The sequence below is a fragment of the Lepidochelys kempii genome, chromosome 3, assembly GCF_965140265.1.
Source record: "Lepidochelys kempii isolate rLepKem1 chromosome 3, rLepKem1.hap2, whole genome shotgun sequence".
NCBI classification, from domain to species: Eukaryota; Metazoa; Chordata; order Testudines; family Cheloniidae; genus Lepidochelys; species Lepidochelys kempii.
In genome coordinates this window covers 145920697-145941692 of record NC_133258.1, presented here as the reverse complement: position 1 = coordinate 145941692, position 20996 = coordinate 145920697, and the positions used below count along the sequence as shown (strand labels likewise).

The 20996-nt window shown below is 42.9% G+C and overlaps 1 protein-coding gene across 3 annotated transcripts in view; it reads right to left on the bottom strand.

The window, feature by feature from the left end:
* CDC42EP3 (CDC42 effector protein 3) overlaps positions 1 to 20623 on the bottom strand; it is a 42816-nt gene extending 22193 nt beyond the window's left edge. For 2 of the 3 annotated variants that reach the window (XM_073338405.1, XM_073338407.1), the window contains exon 1: positions 20238 to 20623. The gene's annotated coding sequence lies outside the window, so the exon portion shown is untranslated. Of the gene's footprint in view, positions 1 to 18985; positions 19176 to 20237 lie in introns of those variants that run through there. The other variant, XM_073338406.1, reaches the window with a different exon arrangement.
* Between the last annotated feature and the right edge of the window lie 373 nt (positions 20624 to 20996).

The following is a 20996-nucleotide window of genomic DNA, read 5'->3' as shown; positions in this document are numbered from 1 at the left end:
ATCAATGCAGCCATCAAGAAAAAAAAAACAAAAACAAAACAGACCAAACATCTCCCCCCACCATTAGAAAGTCTGGAAATCTAGAGCAAAGATTCGACTTTCAAGAAACTAAAGTATTGGAATGCATGGAGGAAATTCACAGTTAAGGTACTTATACAACCAATGCTGCCCCCCCCCACGATAACTTAAGGAAATCCATAACAAAGAGTTTGATCGCACCAGTGACCACAGAACATTAATCTTTACTATAGGAGGGTTGTGCTGACTCAGGCTTTGTCTACACTGGCAAGTTTCTGCACAGTAAAGCAGCTTTCTGCGCTGTAACTCCCGAGGTGCACGCACGGCCACGCCACTGGGTGCGCAGAAACTGTGCAGTTGCAGCTCTGTAAAAAAACCACCCTGACAAGAGGCGTAGAGCTTTCTGCACCGGGGCTACAGTGCCTCGGTGCCAGTGTAGACACCGTGGCAATTACAGCGATTGGCCTCCGGGAGGTGTCCCACAATGCCTGTCCTCACCTCTCTGGTCATCGGTTTGAACTCTACTGCCCTGCCCTCGGGTGACCAACCAACCATCAGCCCCATCCCGTAAATTCCTTGGGAATTTTGAAAGTCCCCTTCCTGTTTGCTTGCTGATGCATGCAAGCAGTGGTCTCAGCACATCTCTCCAGGTGACCATGCCTGCTCCATACACCAGGCGATCCCCCGCTTGGAGCAATGCCGAGCTACTGGACCTCATCACCATTTGGGGAGGAGGCTGTCCAGTCCCAGCTGCGCTCCAGCCATAGGAATTATGATACCTACAGACAGATTTCACGATGCATGACAAAAAGTGGCCATGACCGGGACATGCTGCAGTGCAGGGTGAAAGTGAAGGAGCTGCAGAATGCCTACCCCATGACACGGGAGGCAAACCGCTGCGCCCATGAGCTGCCAGTTCTACAAAGAGCAGGACATGATACTTGGTGGCAACCCCACCTCCACTACTGAGCCAGGAGGAGGAAATCTTGGACGAGGATGTGGAGGGGGAGGGAGACCCAAAGGCAGAGGACAACAACTCGGAGGTCAGAGATGCATGCAGCCAGGAGCTCTTCTCTACCCCAGAAGAGGCTAGCCAGTCACCACTGTCAGAGCTTGGCAAAGTGCAAACAGGAGAGGAGGCCCTTGGTAAGTGGCTCTGATTTTGGGAATCACTGAAGCAAGTTGTTAGGAGCAGGAGGATTGCAGAAAGCAGGCTTGTGTCTGTATGATGCACGTACCACCATGTGCATAGTCTGAGCGGCAGAACAGGGTGTTGACGGACTCCCTCACTTCACAGGAATCTGTTTCAGAGAGCTCCAGGAAACTCCCATGAAGATACTGAGCAATACGCTGCCACAGTTCTTTGGCAGAGCTGCTTTGTTTCTTGTCCCATTAAGAGAGGGAACCATTGCTCCACACAGGTGAGTGGCTTCTGCACTGGCCCTTATGCAAGAGTCTTGGAGAAGACCCTCCCTTGATTCCCTGCTCACTCTCAGCAGCGAGATATTGTCCGTAATGAACAAAGCCTGTGGAAAATGTGGGGGCAATAATTATTATAATGCCCCCCAACAGTGCTGGCTCTCCCCATGAGCCACGTGCCCAGTGGACAGTACGGCCCTGGAACACTGATTTCCCATACCCCTGTGGTTACTCGCCATTTTGGGGGTCTTGTGGCTCATATATGCTTGCCTGGGGTCAGCTAGTTAGGGATAGGTATGTGAATAGTGGCAGTGTCTTAAATCACTGAATCAGAGATCTGTATGTTGCAACCAATACTGCTTCTGTAAAATGTTGCATTTTGGCTTCAGAGATATGAACTTGGGAGCCCACCCTCCCTCTTTATCATCGCCGGCTGAATGGCTGTGCAGAATTAGAAAGTGCCCACAAAGAACTAAAGGGGACTTTCTGCATGATGTCATGACGCACTCCACAGACGAAAAACAAGAATCGAAGGAGTGGTGGGACAGCGAGAAGAGGGACTGAAAGGGGAAGGCGGATTGCCAGAATGAAGCCACGGAGAGGCTCTTAAACGTTATGGAGCGCCAAGCGGACCTGCTCCAGGCGCTACTAGCGCTGCAAACCGAGCAACTACGCACCCGTCCTCCCCTGCAGCCGCTGTAGCAAAAAACTCTTTCCCATGCGCCCCACAGACACTGCCAACACACTGATCCACAATCACCTCCAGTCTGTACCCACTGAATTCCACTCCTGCCCCGTCACAGGACAGCTCTGTGGACTCCTAGTACCCACTGCACTCAACACCCATCCCTCTGCAGTTTAGCTCTGCTGAAGATAAAGTGTGCACTGCACTGTATTCCAAAGGACAAGGTTGCATACAATACTTGGACATATATAAATCTTTAACTGTCCCGGGACCCCACCTCCTCCTGGGACCCTCCCTTCGCCAACCCCCAGAGTGCTAATGTGTTTTTTTGTTTGTCTCTCTCCTCAGGTTGTTGTTTTTTAATAAAAGAATTGTTTTGATGTGAAAGCAATCTTTATTCCATTAATTGAAAGAAAACAGAGCGCCACAAAGCGGCAGGCAATTGTCTTAAACCTTCATAGTGCATCGTCTGCACCAATCACAATCACCTCCTAGCATTACAAGAACTGCACTCCCGAGCATAGCAACAAATATCAGTGGCTTTCAGCTTCAAGTTGATGCCTCAAGGCATCCCTGATCCTTATGGACCCGTGCTGCGCCCCTCTAATAGCCCTGGTCTCTGGCTGTTCAAATTCAGCCTCCAGGCGCTGAGCCTAAGCAGTCCAGCCTTCAGTGAAGCTTTCACCCTTCCCTTCACAAATATTATGGAGTGTACATCACATGGCTATAAGCCTAGCAATATGGTCATCGGCCAGATCCAGCCTTCCAAATAGGCAGCGCCAGCGGGCCTTTAAATGGCCAAAAGCACACTCAAACAGTCATTCTGCACTTGCTCAGCCTGTTCTTGAACCGCATCTTGCTTCTGTCAAGGTTCTCCGGGTATGGCTTCACAGGCCACAGCATTAAGGGGTAGGCGGGGTCTCCCAGGAGCACAATGGGCATTTCAACTTCCCCTACGGTGATCTTCTGGTCTGGGAAGAAAGTCTCTGCTTGCAGCTTCTTGATCAGGCCAATGTTCCGAAAGACGTGAGCATGATGCACTTTTCTGGACCAGCCTGCGTTAACGTCCGTGAAACACCTATGGTGATCCACAAGCAAAATAAAGAAATACCCTTTCCAATAAATGTACTCAGTAGCTAGGTGATTTGGTGCCAGAATTGGAATGTGTGTGCCATCTATCACCTCTCCGCAGTTAGGGAAGTCCATTTGTGCAAAGCCATCCACAATGTCATGCACGTTGCCCACAGTCACAGTCTTTCGGAGCAGGATATGATTAATGGCCCTGCACACTTCCGTCAACACAAGCAGCAAGCTCATTACACAGTCCCATGAATGTGGCTTTCCTCAGCCGAAAGTTCTGCAGCCACTGTTCATCGTCCCAGATGTACATGACGACGTGATCCCACCACTCAGTGCTTGGTTTCCCCAAGCCCAAAAGCAGCATTCCACTATGGTCAGCACCTCCATGAATGCCACAAGCAATCTCATGTCATAGTTACTACACGTGGCAAGATCAATGTCACACTCCTCTTGCCTTTGAACTTTAAGGAATAACTCCACTGCCACTCATGACGTGTTAGTCAGAGCGAGCAGCATATTGGTCAACAGTGCAGGATCCATTCAGGCAGACCGAAGAGGCAGAGCACACAGTACACAAACCTTTGAAAGATGGTGCAAAATGCAGACGGAAGCATGGGGATTGCAATGCATCATGGGTCATTGGGACAGGATCCAGAATATCCCATGACCCCCTCCGCCTTCCCACAACTCTTAGTGGCAGAAGAGGAAGAGATGCTTTGTGGGATAGCTGCCCAGAGTGCACCGCTCTGAATACCGCTGCAAGTGCCTCAAGTGTGAGCATGCTATTGTGCAGGCATCTGACAGTGTGATCACACAACAGCGGTTTCCCTTCAACGCTCTCTAAGCGGCGCTGAAACTGCCAGAGATGTAACTCTGCCAGTGTAGACATACCCTCAGTGCTTTGTGATCATACACAATACATGAAACAAACCTACTGCACAAATTCCTACTTAGACAAAATCCACAGAGGAGGCAAATCAGTACCATTCCCCTATAAAGGGCTCTGAGAAGCTAGGTGCCAACAAATATCCAAATGTCAACTTCCTAGGCCCAGATCACGATACAGCCCTCACATGAAAAGATCAAAAGTTAGCAAAGTAACACCACATCCCACTTGGTACCAGAAATAAAAGGAACTAATTATAAAACCAATGTTCCATGGCACACATTTTTACTCCATCTCCTGCAGGCTGCATGATTTCCTGGCTCTTTAATAATATTTTTTGGCTGACTAATGTCCTTGTAAGGTTTTTTACCTGGAAGTTATTAATATGTACAAACTTCACTTCACCTTAGTTTTTTCAGTAATTCCCAGACAAAAGAAAGTTAACAGTAAGATGCTTAGCTGAGCTCAAAACAAGACTCCCGCCCCTTAAATAGAAAAAGAGATATTTGCAAAACATTTTTTTAAATCCAGGACAAAATACCAAATTTGTAAAAGCCTCTTATTAAATTCATTGGCTCTTCTCTCGATAGTCAAAAGGACTACTGTTAAGAGTGAAAGGGTAACACTCCTTAAAATGGTCAGAGGAAAATCTCATTCAAGTGGTAACAGCAAAGGAAAACCCCAGTTTTTCAAAACCTGCTTTTGACTTTCTACTTGAAATCCTGCATGGAGTATCGAATATAGCCTTTCTTAGCTATTCACTTTCTTGTCAAGCTGCCATGAAAAGCTTTTTGTCTGAAAACTTTAAAATTGGAAGTTGAGTAGTACTCAACTAATATGCAACCAAAATAGTACACATTCAGCTAATCTTAACTCATTTGCTTTGACTAGATTACAAAATACTATCAATATAATTTTCAAACTTGAGTGTCTAAAGCTAGGGACCTAAAGTAAGTGAATTTAAGTTCTCAACTTTAGGCAGCCAGTTTTAAAAACTTTGGGTTTAGTCTTCAGATAAATATCTTTTTTTTTAAAAAAGCATTTTTTTAAGCAAGAATTCTTCCATCAACCTAGCACTCTCTACAAGGGGACTTAGCTCATCTTAACAACACTACTCAGGGGCGTGGATTTTTCATACCCCTGACCAGCATCGTTAAACGGACCCAATTTGCTAGCCTAGACAGGCCTGAGTGAAAGACTAATGACAGCAGATGATTTAAATATTTTTAATACATTTTAAATTAGCTGAGGTTCAGTTATTTAAATTACATTTCAAGATGATGTGAGTCTTTATAAACAACACTCTCAAACTGCTGTTTATCTTGAGTTCTGTGCCCATATAATTTTCCTATTCTAGCAGCTGTAAGTTTAGGCTTGAGACACTTTGGGAGCTCATAAACCCAAAGACTACACACTGAAAATTCTAAAACTGACAACCCCTAGTATTGCATATCAAAGAAACACTTTCAATCAATCAAATCATCTGACTGACTTAGAATCATAGAATCATAGAATATCAGGGTTGGAAGGGACCCCAGAAGGTCATCTAGTCCAACCCCCTGCTCAAAGCAGGACCAATTCCCAGTTAAATCATCCCAGCCAGGGCTTTGTCAAGCCTGACCTTAAAAACCTCTAAGGAAGGAGATTCTACCACCTCCCTAGGTAACGCATTCCAGTGCTTCACCACCCTCCTAGTGAAAAAGTTTTTCCTAATATCCAATCTAAACCTCCCCCACTGCAACTTGAGACCATTACTCCTCGTTCTGTCATCTGCTACCATTGAGAACAGTCTAGAGCCATCCTCTTTGGAACCCCCTTTCAGGTAGTTGAAAGCAGCTATCAAATCCCCCCTCATTCTTCTCTTCTGCAGACTAAACAATCCCAGCTCCCTCAGCCTCTCCTCATAACTCATGTGTTCCAGTCCCCTAATCATTTTTGTTGCCTTTGCCATTTTAGACAAACACCTTGAACCCCACCTTGAAACCCTCTCCTCCATACAGAGTACGATAAATACAACTTCCTTCATATTACGGTACTTAAGGTCAATACATTATTTCTTCCAGCATGTATTATAGGTGGTATAGGTAGTGCTGCCTTTTCTTCAGGTTTGCCAACACTTTCCATTATAAGACCCTGCTTTCAGTTGCTTAAAACTTTGCCAATCTGTAGCCATTTGGGTTGAAATTTTCCAGCCAGGTGTTTGCCTAAGGCTGAATATTTTGGGATACTCTGAGCAAAAATGGTTGAGCCATTTCCAAGAATGAAGTTTAGGGAAAAAAAACATTGTACAAATCTTTTTTTTAAAACATGGGCAAAACCACCATTTTGTTGAGAAGTTCTTGTGCGACTATGCTTTGGAGCATGGGTTTGAAATTTGCCTTTGTGTAAGAGATGTGCCTTTTGCTGTTCCTGAAAAAAAAAACACTGCTCAAATTGGCCCAGTTAGAAGCCTTTGAAAACTTGCAATTCACGCATGCTCAGTAAAGACTTTTTACTTTGGGAGCTAAGAACGCCAAAGATTTCATCTGCACTGAGCAAGTTTCATCCCCTTATGGCTCCCATGTGAATGCACCATACCCACAAAACAACAGAGCATGCTCCAGCCTAGAGCTGAGCAAGGAGACTTTCCCTGCAATTGCTGCTCTCAGCTGCTGCAGCTGTGGGCCACTGTGGTGTTGAGCACTGGAAGTGAGAGCAGAGACTGTCTCCTGTGCTCTCAGTGCTCCCCTGCTGACACCCACAAAGCATGGTGGAAAATGCACTCTGACTGGAATGCAGAAGGGACAAGAGCAAGAGCTACATGTGTGGGTGGGTGGAGGGACAGATTGGGACAAGGAGCCAGAAGAGGGTGGGATCAACCCAGAGCATAGTCCATCCTGTGTACTGAGGGGTGAGGTGGGGCAAAGTAGTACTAGGTCATTGATGTGATCGTGTATACACATAAGGAGGCCAAATTAAGGTTGTACAGACAGACAACCTTAATTCTGACATTTCCTAACTCAGGGGTAGCCAAATATTTTGTGTCAAGGTCCACACTTTTTGGTCAAGCCCTAGGTATAGTCAAGTACCAGACTCCAGAGAAACATTTTTCACACCGCAATAACAATCATCATAATGAGAAGGGCAAGTCTACACCATAAAATTAAGTTGACTTAAGTTAGGTCGACATACAACCACTGCAGCAATTATTATAATTTTTCATGTCCACACTACACCCCCTCTGTCAGCGGTGCGTGTCCTCACCAACTTAGCTGACAGTGTGGGGCACTGACAGCCCAGAGCCCTGCCGCCCTGGGGCTCAGGTGGTCAGCCCTGCATTTACATCACCTGTTGCTGCCTTTGACAGCCCAAGTTGTCAGCTGTGGGGCTGAGAGCTTGGGCTTTTAAAGGCAGAAACAGGCAATGTTAGCGTAAGTAAATAGGGCTGTCAAGCAATTAATTGCACGATTAATCACACTGTTAAAGAATAATGGAATACCATTTATTTAAATATTTTGGATGTTTTCTACAGTTTCAAATATATTAATTTTAATTACCACACAGAATACAAAGTGCATAGTCTTCGCTTTATGGTATTTTTGATTACAAATATTTGCACAGTAAAAAACAAAAAATTATATTTTTCAATTAACTTAATACAAATAATGTAGTGTAATTCTCTTTATCATGAAAGTTGAACTTACAAATTCAACTTATGTACAAAAAAAAACTGCACTCAAAAATAAAACGAAGTCCACTCAGTCCTACTTCTTGTTCAGTCATTTGCTCAGACAAACAAGTTTCTTTACATTTGCAGGAGATAATGCTGCCGGCGTCTTGTTTACAATGTCACCTGAAAGTGACAGCAGATATTTGCATGGCACTGTTGTAGCCGGCGTTGCAAGATATTTACGTGTCAGATGCGCTGAAGATTCTAATGTCCCTTCACCTTCAACCACCATTCCAGAGGACATGCATCCATGCTGAAGATGGGTTCTGCTCGATAACGATCCAAAGCACTGCGGAACGACGCATGTTCATTTTCATCATCTGAGTCAGATGCCACCAGCAGAAGATTGATTTTTTTTTTTGGTCGTTCAGTTCTGTAGTTTCCGCATCAGAGTGTTGATCTTTTAAGACATCTCAAAGCATGCGCCAAACCTTGTCCCTCTCAGATTTTGGAAGGCACTTCAGATTCTTAAACCTTGGTTCGAGTGCTGTAGTTATCTTTAGAAATTTCACATTGGTACCTTCTTTGCGTTTTGTCAAATCTGAAGTGAAAGTGTTCTTAAAACGAACAACATGTGCTTGGTCATCATCCGAGATTGCTATAACATGAAACATATGGCAGAATTCTCCCCCAAGGAGTTCTGCCACAAATTTAATTAATGCATTTTTTTTTTAAATGAGCATCATCAGAATGGAAGGTTTCAGAGTAACAGCCGTGTTAGTCTGTATTCGCAAAAAGAAAAGGAGTACTTGTGGCACCTTAGAGACTAACCAATTTATTTGAGCATAAGCTTTCGTGAGCTACAGCTCACTTCATCGGATGGAAGCACGTCCTCTGGAATAGTGGCCGAAACATGAAGGCACATATGAATGTTTAGCATACCTGGCCCATAAATACTTTGTTATGCCAGCTACAAAAGTGCCATGCAAACACCTGCTCTCACTTTCAGGTGACACTGTAAACAAGAAGTGGGCACCATTTGTAAATGTAAACAAATTTGTCTGTCTTAGTGATTGGCTGAACAAGAAGTAGGACTGAGTGGATGTGTAGGCTCTAAAGTTTTACATTGTTTTTTTGAGTGCAGTTATTTAACAAAAAAAATAAGACTACATTTAAAAGTTTCACTTTCACAATAAAGAGACTGCACTTAGGTACTTGTATGAGGTGAACTGAAAACTACTATTTCTTTATCATTTTTACAGTGCAAATATTTGTAATAAAAGTGATAATATAAAGCGAGCACTGTACACTTTGTATTCTGTGTTGTAACTGAAATCAATATATTTGAAAATGTAGAAAAACATCCAAAAATATTTATTAAATTTCACTTGATATTCTATTGTTTAACAGTGAGGTTAAAAAAAGTGTGATTAACAGCGATTAATTTCTTTTAATCGTGATTAATTTTTTTGAGTTAATCGTGTGAGTTAACTACAATTAATCGACAACCCTATAGGTAAATAAAAGGATTTCACGGTCCCTTCAAAAGCGTCTGGCAGTCCGGATTTGGTCCACAGTCCGCCTATTGACTACCCTGTCCTAATTTAGGAGTGCTTGACTTTTCCAATTTAACATTCTTTGAACGTAGTTTGTGTGTAGTCTCCCCTCCCCCCACACTTACTTGATGTTAATACTGACATTGTAACAACAGCTAGAATCTCTCTTTTGCAGGACTACAGGATAAAGTTGTAACGATAATTGTAGAGTATTGCAGTCTTTCCCTGCAAATGTGAAGTGTGGGTGGGTCAGAGGAAGAGAGAGAATATGGTATTTTAGGGCCCAATTCTAATTATGTATACAAAACACCCATTAATTTAAACAGGAGTTAAATCCTTGCTTAATCTGAGAACTGGGGCCTAAAATGTATTTCTTTCCTTGGACGTTGTTCAGCTGCATACAGATTCTCTTTTCATATTTTCAGTAAAAAGAAAAGGAGTACCTGTGGCACCTTAGAGACTAACCAATTTATTTGAGCATAAGCTTTCGTGAGCTACAGCTCACTTCATCCTGTAGCTCACGAAAGCTTATGCTCAAATAAATTGGTTAGTCTCTAAGGTGCACAAGTACTCCTTTTCTTTTTACGGATACAGACTAACACGGCTGCTACTCTGAAACCTGTCATATTTTCAGTGAATTTTTCAAACACAATTCAAAGATTTAAATTTTAATGGATATACTTTCTGCTAGGCAAAGGCATCACTAAAAAGTATTTAAAATTACGAAAATATTGTTACAGTTTTAGTACATGCCACTCCACAATTTCCTTCAAAGTCTCCTTCAAAGTCACAAAAGTAGTATCCTGGCATTCCAGCTGCTATTCAACGCCAACATTAACATTAGGAAATGTGTATAGTCTTCTGCCAACGTAGAGCTCTAGAGTCGTTTCAAGGTAAGATGATATGCAGAAGTCAATAAAAATAAATTTTTACTTTTTAATTACTTAACATTAGACAAAAGATGGCTGTTTGCAATAAAACTACTATTTTGCACTGGTTTATCCTGTTTGTCGATTTTCATCTCCTACGCAGATCCTTTTATATCCATTAGTAATTTTGATACTGTTGGTCAGAGGTGGTTGAGTAATAACTGTCAAATAATTGTTTAATGAAGAATGTTGCAACTTTTTAGAATGAAATTAAAGTGAATTTTGTTTTGTAATTGACCACTCAACTCTACCATTAAATCTGTGCTTTTGTTGATGTGGCTGTGGACCCTAGGCACAAGTGAACGGAGATAGCTTAGGAGATTCCAGGGACAGGTCTAGGGTCTTCTGTACTTTATTTTAAAGCATTGCCCCTCAAATGCATATTGCTCATGTACTGTATGTCAGTTAAAGTGTATCAAATCCTGCCAACTGGGAAAGGTGCATATAGGAACATAGTATTGCCATAAAACCAGTGCTGTCTAGTCCGGTATCATGTCTTTGACAACGGGCTTTTCTATTCACCCTATCTAGCCTCTCTATATCATTCATTTTGTATGCCTTTAAAAAGGAAACCAATATTTGCTATATCTTTTTTAGATGGGATGACTAGAATTAAACACTGCACTCCAGGCGAGGGAGTGCCACTGATTTATATAACATCATTATAATATTCTGAGCACTGTTTTCCATTCCATTCCTTATGCACCCTACTAGTATTGAAGCACCCACGTGTGCATGTTATATCTACACCAGGGGTTCCCAAACTTGGTTCGCGGCTTGTTCAGGGTAAGCCCCTGGAGGGCCGCTATGTTTACCTGAGTGTCCGCAGGTATGGCTGCTCGCAGCTCCCAGTGGCCACAGTTCACTGTTCCCGGCCAATGGGAGCTGCAGGAAGCTGATCTACACATACATCACTGAAAGATGTTGCCAAATTGCAGGAAGTGTCTTTGGTCACAATGTATCACACCCTCTTGAATTGTGGTTATTCTTCCAGGGTCCTATTCCAAAAAGTCATGAGCAAACAGGCAGCCAAGTTAAACTGATCAAGGGTAGTAAACTTTTGCATCAATCCTTTGCAAGCTGGAAGATACAAGTGCCTCACATGTAGGACAAACAATCACATTATCCTCTCAATGTCACTTGCATTCTGGCCATACAATTCTCTCATTGTCTCAGGGCCAAGAGCAAACAAACAATCTAAAGGCCAAAAGAGCTAGAAAGAAGAATGAGATAAAAGGTAGGGGCTGTCAAAAGGAACTTAACATAGTTGAACATATCTGTACATATAAAAATTGCACCAGGAGCCCTTCCCTCTGATTTGTGGGGCATGCACACAGGAGCTGAGATATCTTTGTGAAGAAAAGTTAAGTATAACCAAGGCTGGAGAGACAGCTTTCTCCCCCATCCTCCCCCCAACTTCCATGACTAGGCACTGCTGTATTTAAAAACTAAGGGCAGATCCTGTGGCATTTCCCCCTTCCTTCAGTATTACTCTGACATATGCGGCTTTTGTTTTCTTAGGCTTTTTGTTTTTAAATTCCTTGTGACTACATTACCCAATACCTTAATTCTCTCAACAAACTCAGCCAGATTTGTATTCACATTTAGAAGAATATTATCATGGTTGGTTCATCATGCCATCATACAGTTTTTGTAAAATTAAGAAGATTTATACTGGTACAGATATAGTCTGAAACTGAAAAGGGAGATGTCAATAATTTATAGTTGTTACACAAGACAGGAATAGAGTCTTATGGTCGGGAGACATTTTATAGAAAAATTCAACACTGTAATCCCCAAAAGAGAGTATATCAACTGTACCTGAAAACAAAGATGGTAAACGGATACCAAACACTACTTACCACTGTCAATGAATCATTAGAAGCAGTGGCAATAGGTAGTCTGAGCATGCTACTGTTACTTAAATTACTGGTGTGCCAAATTGAAAACTGAATGTTGGCATATTTGGAATGTGCACCTTGAAGCGTACAGTAAAAAAAAAAAGTGACATATCTGTCTAATCTTTGCCCGTGTTCCAGGTTTCGTTTGTCTACCCCAGAGAATAAATAGAATTAAAGTCATTTTAGAAAACTAAATCAAACCATATTTAGCTACAACAGTTAAATTGAGTTAATGGTACATTTAGAGAGTTTCTATTAAAGATGTATGAAAAGCATTTAAAGAGATGTTAATATAAAACGGGTTGATTCTACTCTTGTAGTGGGCCCATATACACAATACTGAGAGATACACATACAGATGGACACTGGAGCTGTGGAAGTGCCCTAAAAGCGGGGGTGCACAGGACACTGAATCGTGGCTCCGTCCCACTGCGTTGCACTGCCCCCAACACTGCTCTCTCTCTCTGAGCCCCCAACCTCACACCACCCCTTACCCCGAGGCCCCACCCCTGCGCTGCTTGTTCCTCCAAGGCCCCACCCCCACTTGCTCCTCTCTGCTTCCACTCCCCGTCGTTCGCCCTTACAGCCAGTAAAAAGTGGGAAGGCCATGGCCCCCGTGCACCCTCCCCCACATTCCAACACCCTTGGATGGAGAGAAGAATAGTTGTTTTTTGAGCACAGTATGTTTTCTTAATGTTTTGTTGAATAAAGTTAGAAAGGTCAGATTTACCAAGGATCAGAATCAAGAATGACATTCAAAAGTCTTTGTAAGATCCAAATAGCTAGATGTGTGAGCTGTACAATATTCTTTCATAGTCAAGGATCTTTAAAAAGGCATCTATTTTTTACTTCATTTAAAATCTCTTTCTTCATGAGAAAAATCTAATAGTGCTACCACACAATTCAAGGATGCATCAACATATCCTACTTAGGGAAATATTAAACAAAATTACTCAAGATAGTTAACTCCAAAGCTGACTGCAAAGAGTTACACAGGGAGCTCACCAAACTGGGTGACCGGGCAAGAAAATGGCAGTGAAATACAATGTTGATAAATGCAAAGTAATGCACACTGGAAAACATAACTGCAACTACACATAAAAAATGATGGGGCCTAAATTAGCTGTTACCACTCAAGAAAGCGATCTTGTGGTCATCATGGATAGTTCTTTGAAAGCATCTGCCCAATGCACAGCAGCAGTCAAAAAAAATGAACACGTCAGGAACCATTAGGAAAGAGACAGAGAAGACAGAAAATATCATGTCACTATATGAATCCATGGTACGCCCACACCTTGAATACCGCAGGCAGTTCTGCTCACCCCATCTCAAAAACAGATATAGTAGAATTGGAACAAGTATAAACAAGGGCAATAAAAATTATTAGGCGTATGGAACAGCTTCCATACGAGGAGAGATTAAAAAGACTGGTACTGTTTAGCTTAGAAAATAAATGACTAAGGGAGATATGGTAGACGTCTGTAAAATCATGAACGGTGTGGAGAAAACGTTATTTCCCCCTTCACATAACACAAGAACCAGAGGTCATGCAATGAAATCAACAGGCAGCAATTTTAACACAAACATAAGGAAGTACTTCTTCACACAACACACAGTCAACCTGTGGAACTTGTTTCCAGGGGATACTGTGAAGGCCAAAAAAAAAAAAAAAGTTAGAAAAAAAGAACTAGATAAGTTCATGGAGGATAGGTCCATCAGTGGCTATTAGCCAAGATGGTCAGGGATACAACCCCATGCTCTGGGTGTCCCTAAACCTCTGACTGCCAGAAGTTGAGAGTGGATGATAGGGGATGGATCACTTGATAACTTCCCTGTTCTGTTCATTCCCTCTGAAGCACCTGGCATTGGCAATTGTCGGAAGACAGGATACTGAGCTAGACTGACCACTGATCTGACCCAGTATAGCTGTTCTTATTAAGTTTTTAAAAAAAGGCATGAATACACATGGGGGAGGGGGACAAACAAACAAAAACCAATAACCAAACTAAAATTAAAATAGGTCTATGCCCTCAGCACCTCCCAAGTACTAAAGAAATAATCAACTGTCTCTTACAGCCCCTCTTGTAGTAGGCCCTCTCATGTGAGTCAGAGTCACTTCCTTTCAGCACTGAACAAGGAACTTTACAAGAATAATGGCTATTTGGTCCACCATTGGCCTGTGCTTCACTGAAGAGCTTAAACCTAAAGTCTGCTCTAGCACCTCCCCCTGGGTCATTACAGATCTAAAGCAGTACTCCTCCTATCCTCACAGGTGTCTTTGATTGACTTCCCAGGTGGATCAGGAGAAAAGTGAGTACTGCTATCTACAGAGTTGGTTTTACAACTGGCTTAGAAGAGTTCTCAGCTGGTGATAGTGGCAGGGAAACTCCTTTGATCCCCTTGCTGGATAGTGCAAGAAGCAGGAGTAAAGTCTTATGATGTTCAAAATTCTTCATAATTAAAATTACATATGAAAAAATCCAAAATTAGAATGTTAAGATTGCAAAGTCAAGGAATGAGAAGTTAGGAAATGCCAGGATTAAAGTTTCCTATGCAACCTTAATTCGGCCCCATTGTGCATACACATTATGATAGTGGTACTCAACACTATATAGGAAGTCTGTGGCAGCTTAGCAATAGAACTCAGCTCTCCTGGCCCAGTACCTTAAAATAAGAAAATATCTTCTCTCTTCTTGAGACTTCTGGCCTCATTCATTGTGCACTGAATGAGGTGAAGTCCTGTGCTGAAAAATAGTATGAGATTATGTTATGACTGATGGTTTTATATTAACTATGCACAAGGGAATCAAATTAAGGTAACAACCATCCTTAATTCTGGCACTTCCTAACTTTTGCAACCTTAACATTCTTTTAATCTAATTTTTGTAATTAACTTCCCAGATTTTTTAAAAGCCATCAAACAATTCACATGGAACAATATTAACATTCTTTAGTCAGATTGTTTTAAATTGTTTCTTATAGTTAAGATTTCACACCAATGTCCAATTAACATTTCGGAGAAAGAATGTTGTGATTAAAGATTCAATGCCTCAGTTCTGCCATTAAGATGCAAGAGCTCATAATACACATGCTCTGTTTTCCTGGAAGATTTCTCTTGGATCTCAATGAAGATCAGACTTGATATTTCAAATATTTCTAAGATAAAAACATAAAAAAACTCCTACTGCTTTTTAGCCCTTCTTTATGCACCATAAAAAAAAAAAAAACCACACAAAATGAGTGAACAAACCCAGTTTTAAAAAAATGCTTTGCATGTTACCTTTAAAATATTTTTACTGCCATAAAAGTACATCTGGACAGCTTCTGTGAAGCTTGGATGAGAAACTCAGTCTGGATGACTTCAGCTTGTAATCAGCAATTTTATCTCTACAGAAGGTCAGTCACTATTTGCAATGGCATAGAATCACAGAAAAGATCACTTGTATCACCCAGTCTGACCCTCAGCAAGATAACTGCCTCCATCACTTCATCTAATGTCTTATCTAAACTTGTTCTGCAAAGAGAATGCCTTTACTACCTCCTCTGATAGTGATCAAGGTAGTGAAACAGAATTTCTGAACTTCTTCCCAATTAAATGCAAGCATACAACATTAATGCAACATTAAGAGCATATAGTTAAGCATCTACATTGCATCTAATGTAAAAGTTAAGGTTGAACACACCCCCTTAACTCTATCCCATTGCATGCACAGTCATGCTATCTTTATATGTATGAGACTGCGTAAGTTTTCTGACCAATATATTATAGCAGCTTCTTCTACAACCGTAGGCAAAGATGTAGCATATACCTTCAATAAAATGATCACTGTGTACATGCAAGAAGGTAAAATTTAAGTTGAGTATTTCAACTATAACTTTTGCATTCTTGGGCTTTTGGGTGCTAGAATGTGCAGTCCTAGCAAATATAGGTTTTTGTATATCATTTCCTAGACTTTTAAGAAGAAAAACCTTTCCAGCTCACTGACACCAAAGGCAAAGGCTGCCTATAAATGTAATTAATAATTTGTGGACTCAAATAGTATTAGTGTGAAAACGAATGCTTAGCTTGCAATACCTGGGGATTTATCCCATGGCAGCATAAAGTTCCTCTTATCACCCTGGCTAGCTCTCTAGCTCCCTGTCATTTTTGTATACTAACTCAATCTGTATTGTTTTGCAAAACTCACTGAGTTACTTCCAAAACCACAAAAATATCACTGTTTGCCTACTCCAAGATTGCTTCTGTTATACCCGATTCCTGTAAGAGTCCCATGTTGGATTAATAGTGTGATGAGCTTAATACTATTTTAAATTCAATGCAAGGTTTTGGAAGTAATGATTACCTCAAGTAGGGCATCCAAAAATACAACATTAAATAAAGGAGTAGGTCCATTGAAAAGCATACTGAAATGGATTCACATTTTAGGGTATGTCTTCACTATAGAGTTGGCAAATGGGTTAGACTAGCCTGGTGTGAGCGTTCCCACAGCAAGGGCACATTTGTGTTATTGTGTCCTCCCTCGTGAGGTCTTCGTTGCAGAGCAAACTCGGGCTCTTATTTTAGTGTTGCCTCTAATCTCTCTCCCATCCACACAAAAAACCCTTTCACCTGAGTTTTGCAGTGCTTAAATTCTGGCTTAGCTGGAAGAGTGGGTTACACCTCAGGGGCTGCTTTCACTTGGGCTGGTAACTCATCCACTTTTCAGTGAGGATGCAGGAAAAAAGTCACTTGAGGGCTGACAGTTCTCTTGTTCATGTCCCTGCCCCCCTGTGCCCAGAAGGACAGACAAGTTCTTTCACAATCCACTGGGAAAGAATCAGAGTGGCACCATTTACTGCAGCACATGCCCCATAAGTCCTAGCGACACACTTGAGTGGCGCACCAGTGAGGATGCAGTAATTTTGCAGCGGGCTTTGCAGCGTGACTGCTCACACCTGGGCTATGCTAACCAAGCTGACAATACCCAGAGTTAACTCTGCAGTGAAGATGTGCCCTTGTAAGGCCACTCTAAAGGAGGCAGAGTGACTCCATTCAGGATAATCTGGGAACCCCCAAAGAAGGGCAATGGCTGTTTCGAGGGTAATGTAATTCTTGCTGCATTTTTTTCCACTACTTTACGTTTGCATCACTAGCTGTGCAATTAGATCAAATCCTGCAGTAGCACAAACACTGTGCTTCTGCTGTGCAGTGGAGTCAGGATACGAAGAGGCCACAGAGTGGACTCTGCAGTCCCCGTGCAGCAGGAGTTCTACTCATGGCAGAACGGGAGCGTGGTAGATGCATGGACAGCGAGTTTATGAATTCTCTTGATCCTTTGGAATACCACCTCATCGAAAAGGAGAAATAAAAGGAGGAGAACTAGAGCGAGCCAGGAAGGTGCTCTGAACTTGGTAACGAGACATGAAGAGAAAAAACTCTTCCCTGTACAAAACTCCTACTCAAGACTTGGGCTCGGGGACCAGGATTTCACCCATAAGGAAGACATTTTATTTGAAACAGATTATTAAGTATGTTGCTCTGGTTTACAGGAAAAAAAAAAAACCTAAGAACAGTTTTGTTTGCCAAACCGATGGCTTTACTTGGTCACATCAGAGCTGATACAAGTGGTTTGGAAGAGTTTTAAAACAGTTCTTTGGTGCTAGATTGCAGTACGTAGCCACATCACTTGAAGGGCTAGTGCAGAGCCACAATGCCCCAGGGAAAGCTTGGGTTGAGACTGCACTTTAAAAAAAGATAATTCTCCCCTCTTCTCCCCCCAGGCTGCAAACTCCAGACCCCTGTCCTCCTGGCGCATTTGGCCTGCTTTGAAGGCTGTAATGGGGGGGTGAGAGGGGGAGCCACAGCTATGTGTCCCCTCATTCTTGGGGGTGATGTGTACTCTTGACAGTGCACAAGTGAACTCTCGCTGAGCTCGTGAGAGTGAGGACTGTAATTTTCCTTGATCTGTGCAGAGGATGGACCCTGTGAAGCCTCCTCTCTCTACACTGCTCACCCATACTAGGGCCAGGGAAAATCTGACTCTTTACTATTTTTCTGAAGAGAGACAAACAGTGTTTTTTTTTTTTTTTTTTTTTAAAAACCAATTTATTCCAGCATATTCCAATGTAGAAACAAATGCTCAAATCAAAGAATATTTTGGCAGTATAGATCTACTTTAGTCACTTTTCAAAATACCAGTGCTATAAATGCTACTTGTAACATGCTGCTGTGAGAACATAAATCTAAATATGAACACAGTAAAAAAACCTAGGTCCTTCATAACACCATTTAAAAATAAAATCCTTGCAACATAGTAATCATTTAACTATATACACGTTTATATTTCTGCAGTCACCCAGGTGACATTTTGGATTCCAATATTGTGCTTTCTTTTCCTGTGAAGAATGCACAAAATCCTGCTCTTGGAGATCCACTGAGAACCACAATTCCCCTATTGGTACCATGTTTCAAAAAATCCTAAGTGAAGCACAATCATCTTAATGAGATCATTCTTATAAAATTTCAAATGAAGATGAGTTTTAGGAATCATCCATTTAAGGTTTTCAATTGTTTTTAAATTCATGCTTTTAATTGTTTATTCAAACATACTGTCCCCTGTATACCTCTCTAATCCACATTTAGCAAGGAATAATGAATGACCCACTGAAATGATTGGTGACAGTGGAGCAATTTCCCAAATGCTTTCAAAGAAAAGTAAAAGCTCAAGCTCATTTTAGTTAAATGAAACAATATTTTATAAATATTAAGATTCTAAATACCTTTAAATCACAACTACAATCTACAGTGATGAACTCTTCCACTAATTGCTTCCTGCATTTGGGACTTTATTTTCATGTGAAATAATTTTTTTCAAAATCTTACCTCAGCTTTACTTTTAGATAGCATCCTAATAAACCTCTTTGGTGAGTTCCTGACTTACAATCTGTCAGACAATCCATATTACACTGTACCATATGCTCTCTTTTCAGCTGAGTACTCTGATGCATTCAAGTCACAGCTACGTAGCTATTCAGAAATGCAGCATTCAAGTAGATATTTATTTTTAAACTGACCCAATCCAGAACTGCACTGCAAAAATGACATCCTGCCAAAAAGAAACAAAAAAACCCAACACCACTCTATTTTTATTCAAATATGTGACTCTGAAAGTAGGAAATGAAACCAGGTATCACCTTCAGTAATTGCATCGATTACATTTGTCTGTCTGAATGCTAATTTTTGAAGTCACTGAAATTGACAGCTTTTTTTAAAAATTAACTCAGACAGTAGCCAAGCTGTTTCAGTGCAATTGTTCTAAGTTGCCAAGTGTTATGGCAAAACACACTGCATCTTGACTCCTGTAATCGGCTCCTGAGAGAGCAGAGCAAAAAAAAACCAAAACCTGTGATGCTTATGGCAGCTCCACGCCCAGAATTTTGCCCACTCTGTGCACACAGAAGGGCAGAATAGAAGAGCCACGCTGCGCTGGGTAGATAGATCCCAGGGCAGAATTTTGCCAGTTGTTCCCTGTGGAGAGCAAAGTATCAGCCAAGATGCACGGGGAGAGCAGAACTGTGCCCGTTTCACGCACATGCTGCAGAATATGGGAGCAGATATGTGCCAGGTGGCCGCCTGTTGGAGCAGAACTGGACCTGTTTCACAGGGAGAGGGCAAGCGGGAAAGCTGAGCCCTGACGGACTGGGTGGCTCTGGGAAGGAGCAGAATTGTGTCTGTTTTGCAGGGAGGAAGGAGAAGAGGATCACTAGTCGCAATGCACCGGGCAGCCCTGAGGGCAGAGCTGGCTCGCCCTGCGCACCCCCAGCAGAACACTGGAGTCCTGCTGCATGGGGCGGATCCGGGCTCACTGGACATGCCCAGGGGAAGCCGGTTACCCGAGGGGCGATGCCCCGAGCAGCTCTGAGAGCAGAACTGTGCCCCGCTCGCGCCTTGGGAGCGCTGCTCCCTGGGGGTTGGTATTTACAAACCCGCCCTGCCGCCGCTTGCAGCCCAAAATACGAAGTCTCCACATCATGCAAGGGAAAGAAAACGCCCGCTGCCTGCAAACCACCTGCCTGCCGGGCCAGGCGGTTCATGCAGGGGCTGGGGACGCAGATCTTTGTGCGCAGCAACTTACCGGCTTCCCAGGGCGTCAGCTCCTTCCCAGCGGCTGCGCGGCTCGGTGGCTGCTCCTCCCGCAAGCAAGGCCGCCTGTGAGGAGTTGGCTCTGCCTGGGCTGGCAGCCGCAGCAGCCTTGAGGAGGGGGAGGGGGAGCAGCAGCTGGTTGGGGCGCAGAGACGCCTCTCCCGTGACTCAGAGGCAACAGCAGCACCTGTGACCGCCTGTCACCCGGCAGCTCCCTCCCCTGCGCGCCCTCCCCCTTCTCCGGGCTGGTGCATTGGATGGGAAACGCCTTACTCTGCGCCTTGCTCGTCCCCAGAGGCTGCAGGCGAGAAAGCAGCAGCAGCATCCACAGGCTGTTGCAAGCCTGATGGCTGCAGCAGGTCCTGCGTGTGGCCAACGCTTCCCTCTGGAGCCTGGGTGTCTGCTCACACCGGCACCGCTCAGGGCTAAGCCCACGTGCTTGCAGAGGGTTGGACTGGGCGCTAGGCAGCTCCCTGGTGTGAGGCAAACTGCAGCTGAACTGAAAACCTGGCACAGCCCAGGGCTGGCTGGAATACACTCAAGACACACTTGATTTTAAATATATCTCATGATGGCTAGTTTGCGCAGCATTATGGAGGCATTGCTAACTGCTCCCTAGTTAGAGCTGCATCTGAACTAATGCCAGGCATTCAAAATCAGTCAGTCAGGAGAGCTCTCCCCCCCAAAAAAAATCAAGATTGGCTGCGGAAAATGAGTTTGAAACCACATTTGGGGTTCTTTTCATTTGCTT